Consider the following 21,543-nt stretch of genomic DNA (forward strand, 5'->3'; position numbering starts at 1 on the left):
ATCCCTCTCCGTCACCGTGGAGGGGAGGAAGTCGCCCTGAATCCACCCCGTCGGCAGTGGCCGCTGCCGTCGCTGAGCAGGCGCCGCCGCCTTGCCCTTCTTCTTCCTCGCCTCCATCTTGCTGGTCTGACCCTTGGTCATGGAGGCGACGGCGAACCCTCGGGAGGAAGGAGAAGGAAGGAGTGTAGGAGCGCTGGAGGAGGCGAGGAAGACGGAGCAGGCGAGAGCGAAAGATTCGGCGAGCGTAACGAAGAAGCCTCGCCGCCGAGATTTAAATAGGGTTCCGACTGGGTCACTGACGGGTGGCCCCGGAACCTTATCCGCCCGACCGGCCGCGGCGATATAAGTGGAGGACTTGAAGGCGCGAGAATCGAGGCGTCAGGCGCTACTCGAACGCGCCGGCGTCATCCCCGCTGGACGCGCAGAAACCGAAATTTGAAGATCCCGGAAAATCCGCCGCTGTCAGTTGACCGGTCGCGTCAAAAGATGCTGCAGAAGCACTCGGCTTCCGACAGTCTGTTTCGCGAGTACTTCCACTCGGATCGTTGGTCAGAAAAGATAAAATGGATCGAGGCAAGCAACACCCAAGCCAAATCTGTTCCAGTCGGATCCAAACTTCAAGCACCGCTTCGTCGTTTCAACCCCAATCCATTCGGGGACTAATGATGGGGTCATAGTCCTAGGGTAGGGTCTTAGGCCTGTCATATAGGTCCTACCCAAGGACTACCCCTCACAAAGGACAAGGCCCTAGTCAGTCCCAACTGAATTAAGGGGTCCCCATCATCCAGTCGGTAACAGGTCCTCAACCATCCAGTCGGAGACTAGCATTCGGAGGATACCAAGCTAACCGACTGGCTACACTCGGTACATCGTAACCTCCCTGGAGGTTAACTGCCGTACGTTTCCGGGTGCATTTATTAGCATTTAGAGCATACGTTACCTGTAACGTACGCATTCAATCCCCACTACTCCACCCCTGTATCGGAACCGTTGTGGAGGGCAGCGCACTCTATATAAGCCACCCTCCCCTACTGGTAAAGGGGTTAGCAAATCATTGTATTCCATATTCCACTCGACAACAAGCTCCGAGAGCACTGAGACGTAGGGCTGTTACCTCCATCGCAGAGGGGCCTGAACTCATACAACCTCGCCGTAGCTAGGACTCTGCCCATCTCATTCGTACCCTACACATCTACTGTCAGGCTTATACCCACGACATCTAGCAAGAACGCTTTCTTACCTACGTGACAGCCACAACGATGATATGCCAAAGCTATTTACCCTTCATAAGGACCCTTTTCATCAAATCCAATCCGACTAGAGTAGGAGAGACAGACACCCGCCAGCCACCTTTATGCACGTTGTGCATGTCTGTCGGTGGAACCAGTCTCACGTAAGCGGACGAGTAATGTCGGTCCGGGCCTCTTCATCCCACAATACCGCCGGAAAAGAATAAGACTAGTAGCGGCAAGCAATTGACAAATCATCACCCACAACCTTTTGTGTTCTACTCGTGCATAGGATCTATGCATAGAAAACCTGGCTCGGATGCCACTGATGGGTAACGTAGCATAAATTCAAAAAAAATCCTATGCATATTCTGATCTTCCTATGGAGAGACCAACAACGAGAGAGGGGTGAGTGCATCTTCATACCTTTGAAGATCGCTAAGCGGAAACGTTGCTAGAACGTGGTTGATGGAGTCGTACTCCCGGCGATTCAGATCGCGGTGTGATTCTGATCTAGTGCCGAACCACGGCACCTCTGCGTTCAACACACGTGCAGACCGGTGACGTCTCCCGCACCTTGATCCAACAAGGAGGAGGGAGAGGTTGGGGAAGATCTCCTGTAGCACGACGGCGTGGTGTCGATGGAGAGACGAGGTCACCCGGCAGGGCTTCACCAAGCACCGTGGGAGAGGAGGAAGAAGGGGGGCAGGGCTGCGCCGAGGGAGATGGAAAACTGTGTGTAAAACAGCCCCAAACCCCCCACTATATATAGGAGGAGGGGAGGGGGGTGCCACCCCTAGGGTTCCCACCCTAGATGGTGCGGCAGCCCCCCCCCAGATGGGAGGTGTGGCGCACAGGGTAGGGGGAGGGGGTGGCGCACCCCTAGGTGGGCCTTAGGCCCACCAGCGCATAGGGTTCCCCCCCTCTCCACCTCCTGCGCCTTGGGCCTCCTTGTGGGAGGCGCACCAGCCCACTTTGGGTTGGTTGCCCTCCCACTTTTGGCCCATGCTATCTCTTGGGGCTGGTGGCCCCTCCCGGTGGACCCCGGGACCATTTCCGGTGGTCCCGGTACATTACCGGTGACGCCCGAAACATTTCCGGTGTACAAAACCATCCATCCTATATATCAATCTTTACCTCCGGACCATTCCGGAGCTCCTCGTGACGTCTGGGATCTCATCCGGGACTCCGAACAACTTTCGGTAACCTCATTTAACAATTCCCTATAACCCTAGCGCCATCGAACCTTAAGTGTGTAGACCCTACGGGTTCGGGAGACACGTAGACATGACCGAGACACCTCTCCGGCCAATAACCATCAGCGGGGTCTGGATACCCATGGTGGCTCCCACTTGCTCCACGATGATCTCATCGGATGAACCACGATGTCAAGGATTCAATCAATCCCGTATACAATTCCCTTTGTTTGTCGGTATAGAACTTGCCCGAGATTCGATCGTCGGTATACCTATACCTTGTTCAATCTCGTTACCGATAAGTATCTTTACTCGTTCCGTAGCACGTCACCGTGTGACCAACTCCTTAGTCACATTGAGCTCATGATGATGTTCTACCGAGTGGGCCCAGAGATACCACTCCGTCACGCGGAGTGACAAATCCCGATCTCGATTCGTACCAACCCAACAGACACTTTCAGAGGTACCCGTAGTGCACCTTTATAGTCACCCAGTTACGTTGTGACGTTTGATACACCCAAAGCACTCCTACGGTATCCGGGAGTTGCACAATCTCACGGTCAAAGGAAAAGACACTTGACATTTGAAAAGCTTACGAACAATACGATCTAGTGCTATGCTTAGGATTAGGTCTTGTCCATCACATCATTCTCCCAATGATGTGATCCCGTTATCAATGACATCTAATGCCCAAGATCAGGAAACCATGATCATCTATTGATCAACAAGCTAGCCAACTAGAGGCTTGCTAGGGACACATTGTGATCTATTTATTCACACATGTATTATTGTTCCCTGTTAATACAATTATAGCATGAACAATAGACGGTTATCATGAACAAGGAAATATGACAATAACCATTTTATTATTGCCTCTAGGGCATTTTCCAATAGTCTCCCACTTGCACTAGAGTCAATAATCTAGTTACATTGTGATGTATCGAACACCCATAGCATTATGATGTTGATCATGTTTTTCTCGTGGAAGAGGTTTAGTCAACGGGTCTGCGATATTCAGATTCGTATGTACTTTACAAATCTCTATTACTCCACTCTGGACATGGTCCTGGATGGAGTTGTAGCGGCGTTTGATGTGCTTGGTCTTCCGGTGAAACCTGGGCTCCTTGGCTATGGCAATGGCCCGAGTGTTATCACAGAAGAGCGTCATTGGACCCGACGCGCTTGGAACCACTCCAAGGTCGGTGATGAGCTCCTTCATCCAAATTCCTTCATGAGCCGCTTCTGAAGCAGCTATGTACTCCGCTTCACATGTAGATGCTGCCACGACTTCTTGCTTGATGCTGCACCAGCTCACTGCCCCACCATTCAAAACATATACGTATCCGGTCTGTGACTTAGAGTCATCCGGTCTGTGTCGAAGCTAGCGTCGACGTAACCCTTTACGACGAGCTCTTTGTCACGTCCATAAACGAGAAACATCTCCTTAGTCCTCTTCAGGTACTTAAGGATATTCTTGACCGTTGTCCAGTGTTCCATACCGGGATCACTTTGATACCTCCCTACGAAACTTATGGCAAGGTTTATATCATGTCTGGTACACAGCATGGCATACATTAGAGAGCCTACGGCTGAAGCGTAGGGGACAGTACTCATCTTCTCTCTATCTGCTGTCGTGGTCGGTGACTGAGTCTTACTCAATCTCATACCTTGCAAAACTGGCAACAACCCTTTCTTTGAGTTTTCCATATTGAACTTCTTCAATATCTTGTCAAGGTATGTACTTTGGGAAAGACCTATGAGGCGCCTCGATCTATCTCTATAGATCTTGATGCCTAATATGTATGCAGCTTATCCAAGGTCCTTCATTGAAAAACTCTTGTTCAAATAGGCCTTTATGCTCTCCAACATCTCTATATTATTCCCCATAAATAATATGTCACCCACATACAGTATGAGGAAAGCTACAGAGCTTCCACTCACTTTCTTGTACAGACAGGCTTCTCCTTAAACCTGTATGAACCCAAACGCTTTAATCACCACATTAAAGCGAATTTTCCAACTCTGAGATGCTTGCACCAGCCCATAGATGGAGCGCTGGAGCTTGCACACTTTGTTAGCACCCTTAGGATCGACAAAACCTTCTGGTTGCATCATATACAACTCTTCCTTAAGGTTCCCGTTAAGGAACGTTGTTTGACGTCCATTTGCCAAATTTCATAATCATAAAAGGCGACAATTGCTAACATGATTCGGACTGATTTCAGCTTCGCTACGGGAGAGAAAGTCACTTCATAGTCAATTCCTTGAATTTGTCGAAAACCCTTTTCGACAAGTCGAGCTTTATAAACGGTTACATTACCGTTCGCACCAGTCTTCTTCTTGAAGATCCATTTATTTTCTATGGCTCGCCGGTCATCGGGCAAGTCCACCAAAGTCCATACTTTGTTCTCATACATGGATCCTATCTCGGATTTCATAGCTTCAAGCCATTTGTTGGAATCCGGGCCCGCCATCGCTTCTTTATAGTTCGAAGGTTCACCGTTGTCTAACAACATGATTTCCATCACAGGGTTGCCGTACCACTCTGGTGCGGAGCGTGCCCTTGTGGACCTTCGCGGTTCAGTAGTAACTTGATCTGAAGCTTCATGATCATTATCATTAACTTCTTCTTCAGTTGGTGCAGGCGTCACACGAACAATTTTCCGCGCTGCGCTACTTTCCTGTTCGAGAGGGGGTGTAATTACCTCATCAAGTTCTACCTTCCTCCCACTTACTTCTTTCGAGAGAAATTCTTTCTCTAGAAAGGATCCGTTCTTGGCAACAAAGGTTTTACCTTCGGATCTAAGATAGAAGGTATATCCAATAGTTTCCTTAGGGTATCCTGTGAATACACATTTCTCCGCTTTGGGTTCGAGCTTTTCTGGTTTAAGTTTCTTCACATAAGCATCGCAGCCCCAAACTATAAGAAACGACAACTTAGGCTTCTTGCCAAACCATAGTTCATACGGTGTCGTCTCAACGGATTTAGACGGTGCCCTATTGAAAGTGAATGCTGCAGTTTCTAATGCGTATCCCCAAAATGATGGCGGTAAGTCGGTAAGAGACATCATAGATCGTACCATATCTAATATAGTGTGACTACGACGTCCATACACTCCGTTGCGTTGCGGTGTGCCAGGCGGGGTCAGTTGTGAAACGATTCCACACTTCCTTAGATGTGTGCCAAACTCGTGACTCAAATATTCTCCTCCACGATCAGATCGTAGACACTTAATTTTTCTGCCACGTTGATTCTCGACCTCACTCTAAAATTCCTTGAACTTTTCAAACGTCTCAGATTTGTGCTTCATCAAGTAGATATACCCATACCTACTCAAATCATCGGTGAGAGTGAGAACATAACGACTGCCACCGCGAGCTTCAACGTTCATTGGACCACACACATCAGTATGTATTATTTCCAATAAGTCGGTTGCTATCTCCATTATTCCTGAGAATGGAGTCTTAGTCATCTTGCCCATGAGGCAAGGTTCGCATGTGTCATATGATTCAAAGTCAAGACACTCTAATAGTCCATCAGTATGGAGCTCCTTCATGCGCTTAACACCGATATGACCAAGGCGGTAGTGCCACAAGTATGTGGGACTATCATTATCAACTTTACATCTTTTGGTACTCACACTATGAATATGTGTAACATCACGATCAAGATTCATCAATAATAAACCATTCACCAGCGGAGCATGACCATAAAACATATCACTCATATAAATAGAACAACCATTATTCTCTGACTTAAATGAGTAGTCGTCTCGCATTAAGCAAGACCCTGATACAATATTCATGCTCAAAGCTGGTACTAAATAACAATTACTAAGGTTTAAAACTAATCCCGACGGTAGATGTAGAGGTAGCGTGCCGACGGCGATCACATCGACCTTGGAGCGGAGCCATTCCCGACGCGCATCGTCACCTTGTCCTTGGCCAGTCTCCGCTTATTCCGCAGTTCCTGCTTTGAGTTGCAAATGTGAGCAACATCACCGGTATCAAATACCCAGAAGCTACTACGGGTGTTGGTAAGGTACACATCAATAACATGTATATCACATATACCTTTAACGTTGTCGGCCTTCTTGTCTGCTAAGTATTTGGGGCAGTTCCGCTTCCAGTGGTCTTTTCCCTTGCAATAGAAGCACTCAGTCTCAGGCTTGGGTCCATTATTTTTCTTCTTCCCGGCATCTGGCTTACCGGGCGCGGCAACGGCTTTGCCGTCTTTCTTAAAGTTCTTCGTACCCTTGCCTTTCTTGAAACTAGTGGTCTTGTTGACCATCAACACTTGATGCTCTTTCTTGATTTCTACTTCTGCAGACTTGAGCATCGAGTACAACTCGGGAATGGTCTTCTCCATCCCTTGCATGTTGTACTTCAGCACAAAACCTTTGTAGCTTGGTGGGAGAGACTGGAGGATTCTGTCAATTATAGCATCATCCGGAAGTTCGACTCCAAGTGAAGTCAGACGACCGTGTAACCCAGACATTTTGAGTATGTGCTCACTGACAGAACTGTTCTCGTCCATCTTACAGCTAAAGAACTTGTCGGAGACTTCATATCTCTCGACACGCACATGAGCTTGAAAAACTAGCTTAAGCTCTTGGAACATCTCATATGCACCGTGTTTCTCAAAATGCCTTTGGAGCCCCGTTTCCAAACTGTTAACATGCCACACCTAACCAGAGAGTAGTCATCACTCCGCGTTTGCTAGACGTTCAGAATGTCCTAGGCTGTTGCAGGAGCGGGAGGGTCACCTAGCGGCGCATCAAGGACATAAGCCTTTTTAGCTCCTTCAAGGATGAGCTTCAAGTTGCGAACCCAGTCCGCATAGTTGCTACCATCATCTTTCAGCTTGTTTTCTCTAGGAATGCGTTGAAATTGAGGTTGACGTTGGCCATCTACAATATTTATAAAGACAACTTTTAGACTAAGGTCATGACAATTAAGTTTATTTAATCAAATTAAGTATGAACTCCCACTTAAATCGACATCCCTCCAGTCATCTAAGTTATACATGATCCATGTTGACTAACCCGTGTCCGATCATCATGTGAGACGGACTAGTCATCATGGTGAGCAACTTCATGCTGATCGTATTCAACCATACGACTCATGTTCGACCTTTCGGTCTCTTGTATTCAAGGTCATTTCTGTACATGCTAAGCTCGTCAAGTCAACCCAGGTGTTTCGCGTGTGTAAATCTGGCTTACACCCGTTGTATGCGAACGTTAGAATCTATCACACCCGATCATCACGTGGTGCTTCGAGACAACGATCCTTCGCAACGGTGCACACTTAGGGGAATACGTTCTCGAAATTTTAAGAGGGATCACCTTATTATGCTACCATCGTTCTAAGCAATAAGATGAAAAACATGATAAACATCACAATGCAATCATATAGTGACATGATATGGCCATTATCATCTTTGCTCTTTCGATCTCCATCTTTAGGCATCGCATGATCATCATTGTCACCGGCATGACACCATGATCTCCATCATCATGATCTCCATCATCGTGTCTCCGTGAAGTCGTCACGCCAACTACTACTATCACTACTACTATAGCTAACCGTTAGCAATGAAGTAAAAGTAGTAAGCACATGGCGTTGCATCTCATACAATAAATTAAGACAACTCCTATGGCTCCTGCCAGTTGTCATACTCATCGACATGCAAGTCGTGAAACCTATTACAATAACATGATCATCGCATACATCATACATGCAACATCACAACTTTGGCCATATCACATCACATGTCAAACCCTGCAAAAACAAGTTAGACGTCCTCTAATTGTTGTTGCAAGTTTTATGTGGCTGATTTGGGTTTCTAGCAAGAACGCTTTCTTACCTACGTGACAGCCACAACGATGATATGCCAAAGCTATTTACCCTTCATAAGGACCCTTTTCATCAAATACAATCCAACTAGAGTAGGAGAGACAGACACCCGCCAACCACCTTTATGCACGTTGTGCATGTCTGTCGGTGGAACCAGTCTCACGTAAGCGTACGTGTAATGTTGGTCCGGGCCACTTCATCCCACAATACCGCCGGAAAAGAATAAGACTAGTAGCGGTAAGCAATTGACAAATCATCGCCCACAACCTTTTGTGTTCTACTCGTGCATAGAATCTACGCATAGAAAACTTGGCTCGGATGCCACTGATGGGTAACGTAGCATAAATTCAAAAAAAATCCTAAGCATATTCTGATCTTCCTATGGAGAGACCAGCAACGAGAGAGGGGTGAGTGCATCTTCATACCTTTGAAGATCGCTAAGCGGAAACGTTGCTAGAACGCGGTTGATGGGGTCGTACTCGCGGCGATTCAAATCGGGGTGTGATTCCGATCTAGTGTCGAACCACGGCACCTCCGCGTTCAACACACGTGCAGCCCGATGACGTCTCCCGCACCTTGATCCAGCAAGGAGGAGGGAGAGGTTGGGGAAGATCTCCTGCAGCACGACGGCGTGGTGTCGATGGAGAGACGAGGTCTCCCGGCACGGCTTCGCCAGGCACCGTGGGAGAGGGGGAAGAAGGGGGGCAGGGCTGCGCCGAGGGAGATGGAAAACTGTGTGTAAAACAGCCCCAAAACACCCACTATATATAGGAGGAGGGGAGGGGGTGCCACCCCTAGGGTTCCCACCCTAGGTAGTGCGGCAGCCCCCCCAGATGGGAGGTGCGGCGGCCAGGGCAGGGGAGGGGTGATGCACCCCTAGGTGGGCCTTAGGCTCACCAGCGCCTAGGGTTCCCCCCCCCTCTCCACCTCCTGCGCCTTGGGCCTCCTTGTGGGAGGCGCACCAGCCCACTTTGGGCTGGTTCCCCTCCCTCTTTTGGCCCATGCTACCTCTTGGGGCTGGTGGCCCCTCCCGGTTGACCCCCGGGACCATTTCCGGTGGTCCCGGTGGTCCCGATACATTACCGGTGACGCCCGAAACATTTCCGGTGTCCAAAACCATCCATCTTATATATCAATCTTTACCTCCGGGCCATTCCGGAGTTCCTCGTGACGTCCGGGATCTCATTCGGGACTCCGAACAACTTTCGGTAACCTCGTATAACAATTCCCTATAACCCTACCGTCATCGAACCTTAAGTGTGTAGACCCTACGGGTTCGGGAGACAAGTAGACATGACCGAGACACCTCTCCGGCCAATAACCATCGGCAGGAGACAGGTAGACACCCATGGTGGCTCCCACTTGCTCCACGATGATCTCATCGGATGAACCACAATGTCAAGGATTCAATCAATCCCGTATACAATTCCCTTTGTTTGTCGGTATAGAACTTGCCCGAGATTCGATCGTCGGTATACCTATACCTTGTTTAATCTCGTTACCGGTAAGTATCTTTACTCGTTCCGTAGCACGTCATCGTGTGACTAACTCCTTAGTCACATTGAGCTCATGATGATGTTCTACCGAGTGGGCCCAGAGATACCTCTCTGTCACGCGGAGTGACAAATCCCGATCTCTTTTCATACCAACCCAACATACACTTTCAAAGGTACCCGTAGTGCACCTTTATAGTCACCCAGTTACGTTGTGACGTTTGATACACCCAAAGCACTCCTACGGTATCCGGGAGTTGCACAATCTCACAGTCGAAGGAAAATACACTTGACATTAGAAAAAAATTAGCATATGAACAATACGATCTACTGCTATGCTTAGGAATAGGTCTTCTCCATGACATTATTCTCCCAATGATGTGATCCCGTTATCAATGACATCTAATGCCCATGATCAGCAAACCATGATCATCTATTGATCAACGAGCTAGCCAACTAGAGGCTTGCTAGGGACACATTGTGATCTATTTATTCACACATGTATTACTGTTTCCTGTTAATACAATTATAGCATAAACATAAATGATTATCATGAACAAAAATATGATAATAACTATTTTATTATTGCCTCTAGGGCATATGTCCAACAGCACAACCCATTAAGTCATGGGCCGGCAAGCCGGGGGAAGAAAAAAAATGTCTTTGAGGCCTTGAATTTTCGGGGAGCTCCCATCCAGCGGTGCAAGCGTCTGTTAACGATCCGGCGCCAGCAGAGCGGCTAGCATGGGCCGGTCCACTAGAGTGTTGTCCAGTTTTATTTTAAATTTTTTTGTTACAAAAAAATATAAAATTGAAAAATATTTACAGATTTAATCATTTAAGAAAAAGGTTCATCCATTTGAAAAAGGTTCATTTTGAAAAAACTTCATCAACATGGAAAAAAGTTCACTGAAAATGAAAAACAGTTCATCCAATTTAAGAAAACTTCATCTTCCTTCAAAAAAAGTTCATCTATTTTCAAAAAGATATTCATCAAATGTCAAAAAGGTATATCGATATTTGAAAAAGTTGGTCAATCTTCAAAAGTATTCGTTGAAAATAATCATCCATATTCAAATAAGTTTATAGAAATTTCGAAAGAAAAATACGTCACAAACGCATAGGCCGACCCAGTTCGAAAGCCACGGTAGTCGGTTAACAAAAATGCATGTTAACTGGCGCTGTGGCGCCGGACAAGAAATGCCGAATTTTCGTTCTGATCCGCCTCAGCTGGATGGCGATATTGCGCCCGGAGGCGAAATGCCTCCGATTTTTTCCCCACCGGGAGGAAGGGAAACCGCGCGCCCGCGCCGTCTCACCCCTCAAAATCCCTCCCAAAACAACCGCTAAGAATTCCATGGTATAAAATCCATGAGAATCTATTGCACAAAACATTGAAATTGTGTCCTCTCTCATAAAAGAATGTTAATCTTATTATAATAATTCCTGCATTTATTTTTTTGAGGAGCCACCTAATCAAAACGATTTTTATTTACTAAGAGTATGCGAGAACATATTTTGTGCTTGTGTCCGTGTGGCGGAAATTGGTCTAGTGTCTAGCTGTGTGCATCAAGGGAGAAGTCACCTCGAAGAGAAGCATGCTTGGTATGCTAGCCGTGCTGCGCCGGGCCAGGTTAGGGAGCCCAGGCACAACCCATTAAGTCATGGGCCGGCAAGCCGGGGAAGAAAAAATATGTCTTTGAGGCCTAGAATTTTCGGTGAGCTCCTATCCAGCGGTGTAAGCGTCCGTTAACGATCCGGTGCCAGCAGCGCTGCTAGCATGGACTGGTCCACTAGAGTGTTGTCTAGTTTTATTATAATTTTTTTTGTTACGAAAAAATATAAAATCGAAAAATATTTACAGATTTAATCACTTAATAAAAAGGTTCATCCATTTGAAAAAGGTTCATTTTGAAGAAACTTCATGAACATGGAAAAAAGTTCACTGAAAATGAAAAACAGTTCATACAATTTAAGAAAACTTCATCTTCCTTCAAAAAAAGTTCATCTATTTTCAAAAAGATGCTCATCAAATGTCAAAAAGGTACATCGATATTTGAAAAAGTTGGTCAATCTTAAAAATTATTCGTTGAAAAAAATTGTCCATATTCAAATAAGTTTATAGAAATTCCGAAAGAAAAATACGTCACAAACGCATAGGCCCGCCCAGTTCGAAAGCCACGGTAGTCGGTTAACAAAAATGCATGTTAACTGGCGCTGTGGCACCGGAGAAGAAATGCCGAATTTTCGTTCTGATCCGCCCTCAGCAGGCTGGCGATATTGCGCGCGGAGGCGAAATGCCTCCGGTTTTTTCCCCGCCGGGAGGAAGGGAAACCGCGCGCCCGCGCCGTCTCACCCCTCAAAATCCCTCCAAAAACCACCGCTAAGAATTCCATGGAATAAAATCCATGAGAATCTATTACACAAAACATTGAAATTGTGTCCTCTCTCATAAAAAAATGTTAATCTCATTTTAATAATTTCTGCATTTATTTTTTTGAGGAGCCACCTAATCAAAACGATTTTTATTTACTAAGAGTATGCGAGAACATATTTTTTGCTTGTGTCCGTGTGGCGGAAATTGGTCCAGTGTCTAGCTGTGTGCATCAAGGGAGAAGTCTACCTCGAAGAGAAGCATGCTCGATATGCTAGGCGTGCCGCGCCGGGCCAGGTTAGGGAGCCCAGGCACAACCCATTAAGTCATGGGCCGGCCAGCCGGGGGAAGAAAAAAAATGTCTTTGAGGCCTTGAATTTTCGGGGAGCTTCTATCCAGCGGTGCAAGCGTCCGTTAACGATCTGGCGCCAGCAGTGCTGCTAGCATGGGCCGGTCCACTAGAGTGTTCTCCAGTTTTATTTTAAAAAAATTTGTTACGAAAAAATATAAAATCAAAAAATATTTAGAGATTTAATCATTTTTAAAAAAGGTTCATCCATTTGAAAAAGGTTCATTTTGAAAAAACTTCATCAACATGGAAAAAAGTTCACTGAAAATGAAAAACAGTTCATCCAATTTAAGAAAACTTCATCTTCCTTCAAAAAAAGTTCATCTATTTTCAAAAAGATGTTCATCAAATGTCAAAAAGGTACATCGATATTTGAAAAAATTGGTCAATCTTAAAAAGTATTCGTTGAAAAAAATCGTCCATATTCAAATAAGTTTATAGAAATTTCGACAGAAAAATACGTCACAAACGCATATGCCGGCCCAGTTCGAAAGCTAGGGTAGTCGGTTAACAAAAATGCATGTTAACTGACGCTGTGGCGCCGGACAAAAAATGCCGAATTTTCGTTCTGATCCGCCTCAGCAGGCTGGCGATATTGCGCGCGGAGGCGAAATGCCTCCGGTTTTTTCCCCGCCGGGAGGGAGGGAAACCGCGCACCCGCGCCGTCTCACCCCTCAAAATCCCTCCCAAAACCACCGCTAAGAATTCCATGGTATAAATTCCATGAGAATCTATTACACAAAACATTGAAATTATGTCCTCTCTCATAAAAAATTTGTGAATCTCATTACAATAATTTGTGCATTTATTTTTTTGAGGAGCCACCTAATCAAAACGGTTTTTATTTACTAAGAGTATGCCGGAACATATTCTGTGCTTGTGTCCGTGTGGCGGAAATTGGTCCAGTGTCTAGCTGCGTGCATCAAGGGAGAAGTCTACCTCGGAGAGAAGCATGGTTAGTATGCTAGCCGTGCCGCGCCGGGCCAGGCTAGGCAGCCCAGGCACAACCCATTTAAGTCACGGGCCGGCAAGCCGGGGGAAGAAAAATTTGTCTCTGGGGCCTTGAATTTTCGGGGACAGCGGTGCAAGCGTCCGTTAATGATCCGGCCGGCGGCAGCAGCGCTGCTAGCATGGGCCGGTCCACTATAGTGTTAACTCGCGCTGAATAGGAAATGCCGAATTTTCGTTCTGATCCGCTTCACGCGGTATTGCACGCGGAGGCGAAATGCCTCGGGTTTTTTTCCCGATCCATCTAACTTGCGTTGTTCAATATATTTGAGCGCAGGGGGTGCGACGGTGAGCAATATATTTCACTCTGCTAGATAGAAGACATATACGAGTCCTTTTTTTTTCCTTGGAGAGAGTTGCTTCCCTAGATGCATTTTGTTCTTGCGTATGTGAGCCCTAACGAAAAATATTGTCGCACCTAACTTTATGGACACACATTAAATTTGCACGTACATCTTTTTGCCGGAAATTTTGCACCTACCTGACTTTAAACTTTTTACATGCAAACAGTAAAGGAGCAAAGAAATTTAGGTTCATAGTGCAGTGTTCTTGTTTCCTGCAAAAAAAGAAAGCAGTGTTCTTGTTCAAGTATCCTGACCGCGCGTTTAATCATTTCATTTTTGGAAAGCTTCACATCGATTTTATTATCATGAAAAGTCAATACAACTGTGCAGTAGCTCAACCTCTGATCTTCACAATTGAGGATGCACCCAACCAATATACAGAAGGATTTTATAATGTACCAGTACAGTAGTCCCAAAGATCTAGAAAAAAACAGAAATAAGGTGACAAAACACTAACGTGAAGCAACTCGCTGGTCACCTTTCTACATGTGTGCAGCCTTAACCATCTTGCAAAGACTCTTGAATATGTATTTGTGTTGCACGTGTATTATAGTTGTGGCCCACCTCCTAGTCTTGTATAGTTGAGGTAGAGGCCTTCCCTTGTATTATATATACGTGCACCAGCACCCTTAATGAGATATCGCATGACAACTCATCTCTCTAGATGGTATCAGTTATTTCGATCCAACTCTAGGGTAGCCGCCGCCGCCGCCGCTGCCGTCGCGCCTCCCCGCGCCGCCGCCGCCGCCGCCACTGCCGTCGCGCCTCCCCGCGCCGCCGCCGCCGTCGCGCCCCCCTCCTCATCTACTCACCGCCGCCGCCGCGCCCCTCCTCTTCCTTCCCTGCGCCGCCACCGTTGTATCGCTTCCGCCCTCCTTCTCTACAGCCACGCGCCTGCCTACCAGCTTGCGCGCTCGCGCGCCTGCCCGCACGCTCGCCCGCCCGCCTGCCCCGATCGGTGTCACGCGCGCGCTGCGCCTGCCCGCTCGCCCGCCCGATCGCCCGCCACGCTCGTGCCATGTCGTTCCCCACTGCAGCCGCGCCTCGCTACTCCTCTTCAACCCTAAACCCTAGCCGCTTCCCCCCACATCACCGCCATGTCGTCACCCCACTCCACCGGCTCCTCCACCACCCACTCCTCCAACCCGTTCGCTGGTCCTGAACCCTCCGCCGCCGTCATCCGTGACCTCAACATTGAGGCCCGGGTCCTCATCCGTCTCGACAGCTCCAACACGTCCTATTACGTGTGGAAGACCTACTTCAACCTTGTCTTCCGCGAGTACTACCTCACCGAGCACATCGATGGTTCTGTGGACACCGCGTATATGCGCGGCGATCCGGAGTGGTCCGCCATTGAGGCCACGATCATTCGGTGGTTCTATCAGACAGTCTCAAAGGACATCTTCCACACGGTTGTCGCTGAGGACGACGCTGCCTGCACCGTGTGGGCCAAGATCAACGCGCTCTTCACCGCCAACAAACTCCAACGCCTTGTTTTCTTGCAACAAGAGTTTTTCGGCTGTCACCAGGACAACGCCACCATCGAGGACTACTGCATGAGGCTTAAGATGCTTGCCGACGAGCTTCGTGACATCGGCGCCAAGGTCTCTGACGACCTCATGCTGAGCACCCTCACCGTCGGTCTTAATGAGGATTTCGGCAACGCAGCCTCCAACCTCACCCTGATGCTGCAACCCACCTTCCCGCGCGTCGTCGCATACCTCAAACTTGAGGAGCGCCGGACGACGAAGCTGAAGCAGGGGGTTCCGCACACCGCTCTCGCCGCCAGCACCACCCGCGGCGGCCCTCCTCCTCCGGCCGCCCCCCGACAGTCCGCGCCGCCCGCATCCGTCGGCTTCTACCCGCCGCCCCCGCTCCGCCCGCGCCTCCCCAGCAGCCGCAAGGTGGCGGGGGTCACCTCAACCGGCGGGGTGGTGGGGGTCGCCGCCAGCCACATCAACAGGCGCCGGGCACAGGGGGCGCGCCCCACTTCCAGCCGCCGCCTCCTCCGTGGACCGCCGGGCAGAACCCGTGGACGGGCGTCGTCCACGCCTATCACATGCCCGTCCCGCGGCCTCCCGCCCCGGGCCTCCTTGGCCCCCGTCCCGCGGGTCACCAGGCGCTCCTCGCCGCTCCCTACCAGCCCTACGGAGCCCCGCTCGCGCCGCCACCCCTCGACGGTTACGGCACGCCCACCCAGGCGCCACCTTACGGAGGACTGCTGCCGCCCCGACACCTGCACCATGGGATCCAGCCCTCCTCGCCGCCCTCCACTCGGCGCCATCACCCACCAACTATGGCGGTGGAGGCGACTGGTACATGGACTCAGGTGCTACCGCGCACATGACAGCTCATCACGGTAACCTTTCCTCTTCCACTCCCGTTCACACACCCGCTCGTATCACCTTTGGCAACGGTTCTTTTTTACCTATTACCCATGTCAGCACCACCACCTTTCCCTCCAATTCCACACCTATCACTATGTCTAATGTTCTTGTCTCTCCTGATCTAGTCACTAGTCTAGTTTCCGTTAAATGTCTTACTCGTGAGAATCCACTTACTGTTGAATTTGACGGTGTTGGTTTTTCTGTGAAGGACGCCCGTACCCGGATGGTGCTGCACCGATGTGATAGCCCTGACGATCTTTATCCCGTGCACGCCGACGCCTTCACTTCCACCCCCGTCGCTCTCTCCGCCGGCGTCGACCTTTGGTACGCTCGCTTAGGCCACCCCAACCCTGCCGTCTTGCGTCAGATCCTTCAGAGTTTCTCTTTGTCATGTAATAAGCTAGATAAACATACTTGCGAGGCTTGTCGCTTAGGCAAGCACGTGCGTCTTCCCTTTAGTATGTCTACGTCAGTTTCTACCTTTCCGTTTCAGTTGGTTCACAGTAATGTTTGGACGTCTCCCGTTGCAAGCAACACGGGCTTATCTATACTATTTGGTGATCTTAGATGATTATTCTCATTTTGTGTGGACTTTTCCTCTTCGTCGTAAATCCGATGCTTTAGCCACACTCACCTCCTTTTATGCCTACGTCACCGCCCAGTTCGGTCGCCCTATACTTGCACTCCAAACCGACAACGGCAAAGAGTTTGACAACGTCGCTCTTCGCTCACTTCTCGCCTCTCATGGCACCATCTTCCGCCTCACTTGTCCCTACACATCACAGCAGAACGGCCGCGTCGAGCGCATCCTCCGCACTCTCAACGATTGCGTCCGCATGTTGCTTTTCCATGCCAGCGCCCGCTTGGTTCTGGCCTGATGCTCTTGCCACCGCCTCTCTCTTAATTAACATTCGTCCATGTCGTCCCTGATGGAACTATGCTCGTCACCACCTTCTCTTCGGTACACCACCATCCTATGACGGTCTCCGCATATTTGGGTGTCTCTGTTATCCTAGCACCGCCGCCACCACGCCACACAAGCTTGCACCCCGCTCCGTCTCATGCATCTTCCTTGGCTATCCTCCCAACACCAAAGCTTACCGGTGCTATGATCCCATCACCCATCGTGTGTACACCTCGAGGCACGTGTACTTCGTCGAAACGGTGTTTCCTTTTTTTCAGGTTCCCCTGGCCACGGCTACTCCGGCTCCAGCCTCCGCGCCCCAGGCTACTCGGAGCGCTGCGCGGCGGCCCACCCCGGCGTCCATCCCGGCCCCGCGTCTCCTGCTGGCCCCTCCCGGGTCCTCGACTCCCTCACCCGAGGTTGAGTCCGACCGGCCCCCCGGGTCCCCGACTCCCTCGCATGAGGTTGAGTCAGCGGGCTCCCCACCCGCCACCCCCGCCGGTGTCGCCACCCCTGCGACGGGCTCCTCCTCGACCTCGCATGTCGCCTCCTCCGCAGCTGGTTCAGCTGACGCCGTCGCCGCCCTCGACGCCGCGCTACTCGACCCTGCCGTCGGCGCACCTGCCGTCACAGGCGCCCCCGCCGTGGTCGTGGCCCCTGCCACCGCTGCGGCACCTACCGCCGCACCCCTCGCCGGCCCGGTCACCCGCGCCCGCGCCCGCACAGGAGTGCATCGGCCGAGCACCCGCTACTCCTCCAATGAGTACGCGTGCACGGCCTCGACATCAGCACCGTCACCCATTCCTTCCTCCGTTCGTGCCGCTCTTCGGGATCCCCATTGGTTGGCAGCGATGCAGGAGGAGTTCGATGCCCTGCAGCGCAACGTACGTGGCAACTTGTTCCGCGACCCTCTCGTGCCAACATCATCTCTGGCAAGTGGGTGTTTCGCCACAAGACTCGCTCGGACGGTTCTCTCGAGCGCTACAAGGCTCGATGGGTGGTTCGCGGTTTTCGGCAGCGCGCGGGCGTGGACTTCACCGACACCTTCGCCCCGGTTGTGAAACCGGGCACGATCCGCGCCGTCCTTCAGCTCGCCGTCTCGCGCGCATGGCCTGTGCATCAGCTCGACGTCTCCAACGCCTTCTTGCACGGTCATCTCGCCGAGCAGGTGTTCTGTGAGCAGCCTACTGGTTTCGTCGACGCCGGACACCCTGACTTTGTGTGCTTGCTCTCCCGCTCTCTGTACGGGTTGAAGCAGGCGCCCCGGGCCTGGTACCAGCGTATTGCAGCCTTCCTGCAGTCTATGGGCTTCCGGTCCACTCGCTCTGATGCTTCACTCTTCATATATCATCAGGGAGCTGCTACTGCATACTTGTTGTTGTACGTCGACGACATCATCCTCACGGCATCCGCACCCGATCTCCTTCAGCGGCTGGCTGCTCGTCTTCGTGATGAGTTCGCCCTCAAGGACTTGGGGCCTCTGCACTACTTTCTCGGCATCGAGGTGATCCGACGGTCCGACGGCTTCTTTCTGCATCATCAGAAGTACGCCCACGAGCTTCTCGAGCGTGCCGGTATGCTTAACTGCAAACCGGCGCCCACCCCCATCGACACGAAGGCGAAGGTCTCGGCTTTGGAGGGGTCTCTTGCGTCCGATGGAGCGTTTTATCGTTCTATTGTTGGTGCTTTACAATATCTGACGCTCACTCGGCCCGACCTCCAGTACGCTGTTCAGCAGGTGTGCCTCCACATGCACGCCCCGCGTGACTCTTACTGGACTCTGGTAAAGCGTATTCTCCGTTATATACGCGCCACCATGTCCATGGGACTTACCCTGACGACCTTCGCCTCCACCGACCTCGTTGCCTACTCGGATGCTGATTGGGCTGGTTGTCCTGACAAGCGGCGCTCTACGTCAGGCTACTGCGTCTACCTTGGGCCCTCGTTGATCTCTTGGTCATCGAAGCGCCAACCCACGGTCTCCCGTTCCAGTGTCGATGCAAAGTATCGCGCCGTGGCGAATGCCGTGGCCGAATGCTCTTGGATACGATAGCTGCTCCAGGAGTTGCTTTGTGATGTTCACAAGGCCACTATCGTCTACTGCGATAACTCCAGCGCGGTCTACCTTTCTGCCAACCCGGTGCACCATCGACGGGCGAAGCATATTGAGCTTGATATTCACTTCGTGCGCGAGCAGGTTGCCCTTGGACGAGTTCGGGTTCTCCATGTGCCGACGGCACAACAGTTTGCTGACGTCATGACTAAGGGATTGCCTGCTCCCGTCTTCGAGGAGTTTCGGTCCAGTCTCTGTGTCTCCAGTGACGCTTCGACCGCGGGGGGTGTTGAATATGTATTTGTGTTGCACGTGTATTACAGTTGTGGCCCACCTCCTAGTCCTGTATAGTTGAGGTAGAGGCTTCCCTTGTATTATATATACGTGCACCATCACCCTTAATGAGATATCGCATGACAACTCATCTCTCTAGAAAGACCAAGGATGCAAGTGGAAAGAAAAAAAAATCTCTTATCAAACACCATAAAACATCTTTGCAGCCATCATGACCAATACATGTTTCATATATAAATGCTTTGAGTCCTATTTTCTTCACACATTGCATATGTAAATGCTTGAGCCCTTGCAAAATTTCATCAAAAATTTGAGTTCCTCACGTTGTAAAAGAAAGTCTAGCCCCTACAAAAGTTGCTTCTTCATAAAACTTGTATCCTCCCTATGACATAGGAAGTTTGAAAACTTGCAAGAAGATAAAAACTCAAATTGTTACGTGTTTTTAAGTTTACTATCCACCCTTCCTATACTGACAATTGCCAGAAAAATACCTGTATACTCAATGAAACGTGGCAAAGCATGTGTATCCAAGTATTAGAGGCCTTTGATAATTACCTTACTTGCTCTGCCTAGGGCATCTTGAAAATGATTTGTGTTAAGAGTCCACAGTTGTAAGTACTTGCCAAACTGGTTTATTTATATATATATTTCTGATTTCACTAAGAATTTGGCTCTAATACTCCATACATCGATGTAAAATCTGAACAATTGGAAATCCATGATATCCAGAGCTACAGTCTAGTTTTGTTCCAGTACCAGACACGCATGTTCATGTGAGATGCAAGGTGTCTCGTCTCCTGATCCACGGTAGCAGGCATCACACTGCCCTTGCAGAATGTTTGCATGCTTGTAGCCTACACCATTTGAGCAATTGATGCTTTGGATGCAACAAATGCGCCTTGTATTGGGTGGCATGCCTCACCAAGGGAACATCACAGGGAGCGAGGCGACTTCCCGCAGTGCGTGTTTTTCATCTCAATCTTTGAGAGGTTAACATATATGCAACTAAGTGTAGTAAAAAAAATCAAGCCTGAGCTGCCTGGTACTCGACACTATCTTTCTTGGCATCAAGTTCTATGGCGGAACAATATGTGTCAAAGATCCTTCAAGTTCGTCCAGATGGACGCAATGAGCCTATCTAGTTCCCGAACCCTCTCACTCCCACCAAACAAAGGCGGATCCACAACACTCCCTTTTTCTCATTTTGCCTTTATGGGAGCCACTGATGGCTACTAGCTACATGGATGCTTTGGTCCTTTGGGGGCAGCAGAAAACAATATATATCCATCTGCTAGCTAGAAGATATTAATAAAAGTTATTTTTCCCATTTGTGGGGAGGCAATAATTGTACGAGTTAATTCCCTGGATGCGTTTTGTTGGTGCATATGAGCCCTAAAGAAAAATATCGCACCTAAAAACATGCGATTTAAGAAAACTTCATCTTCCTTCAAAAAAGTTGATTGAAAATGAAAAACAGCTCATCCAATTTAAGAAAACTTCATCTTCCTTCAAAAAAGTTGATTGAAAATGAAAAACAGCTCATCCATTTTAAGAAAACTTCATCTTCCTTCAAAAAAGTTGATTGAAAATGAAAAACAGCTCATCCAATTTAAGAAAACTTAATATAATCCTTAAAAAAAGTTGACTGAAAATGAAAAGAGGTCATCCAATTTAAAAAAACTTCATATAATCCTTAAAAAAAAGTTCATCTATTTTTCAAAAAAAGACGTTCATCGATATTCGAAGAAGTTGGTCAATCTTAACAAGTATTAGCTTAGAAAAAATTAAAAAACCGTCCATATCCAAATAAGTTGATGGAATTTTCAAAAGAAAGAAACGTCACCTACGCATAGGCCGGCCCAGTTCGGAAGCCACAGGCGCCGGTTATAAAAAAACAAAAATGCATGTCAACTGACGCCTAGTGGCGCCAGCCAAATAGGAAACGGCGAATTTTCGTTCTGATCATTCCCGCCTCAGCTGGCGGTATTGCGCGCGGAGGCGAAATGCCTCGGTTTCTCTTTCCCCCGCCCCTCAAAATCCCTCCCCAAACCACCGC

This window comes from Hordeum vulgare, chromosome 1H (assembly GCF_904849725.1).
Source record: "Hordeum vulgare subsp. vulgare chromosome 1H, MorexV3_pseudomolecules_assembly, whole genome shotgun sequence".
NCBI classification, from domain to species: domain Eukaryota; kingdom Viridiplantae; phylum Streptophyta; class Magnoliopsida; order Poales; family Poaceae; genus Hordeum; species Hordeum vulgare.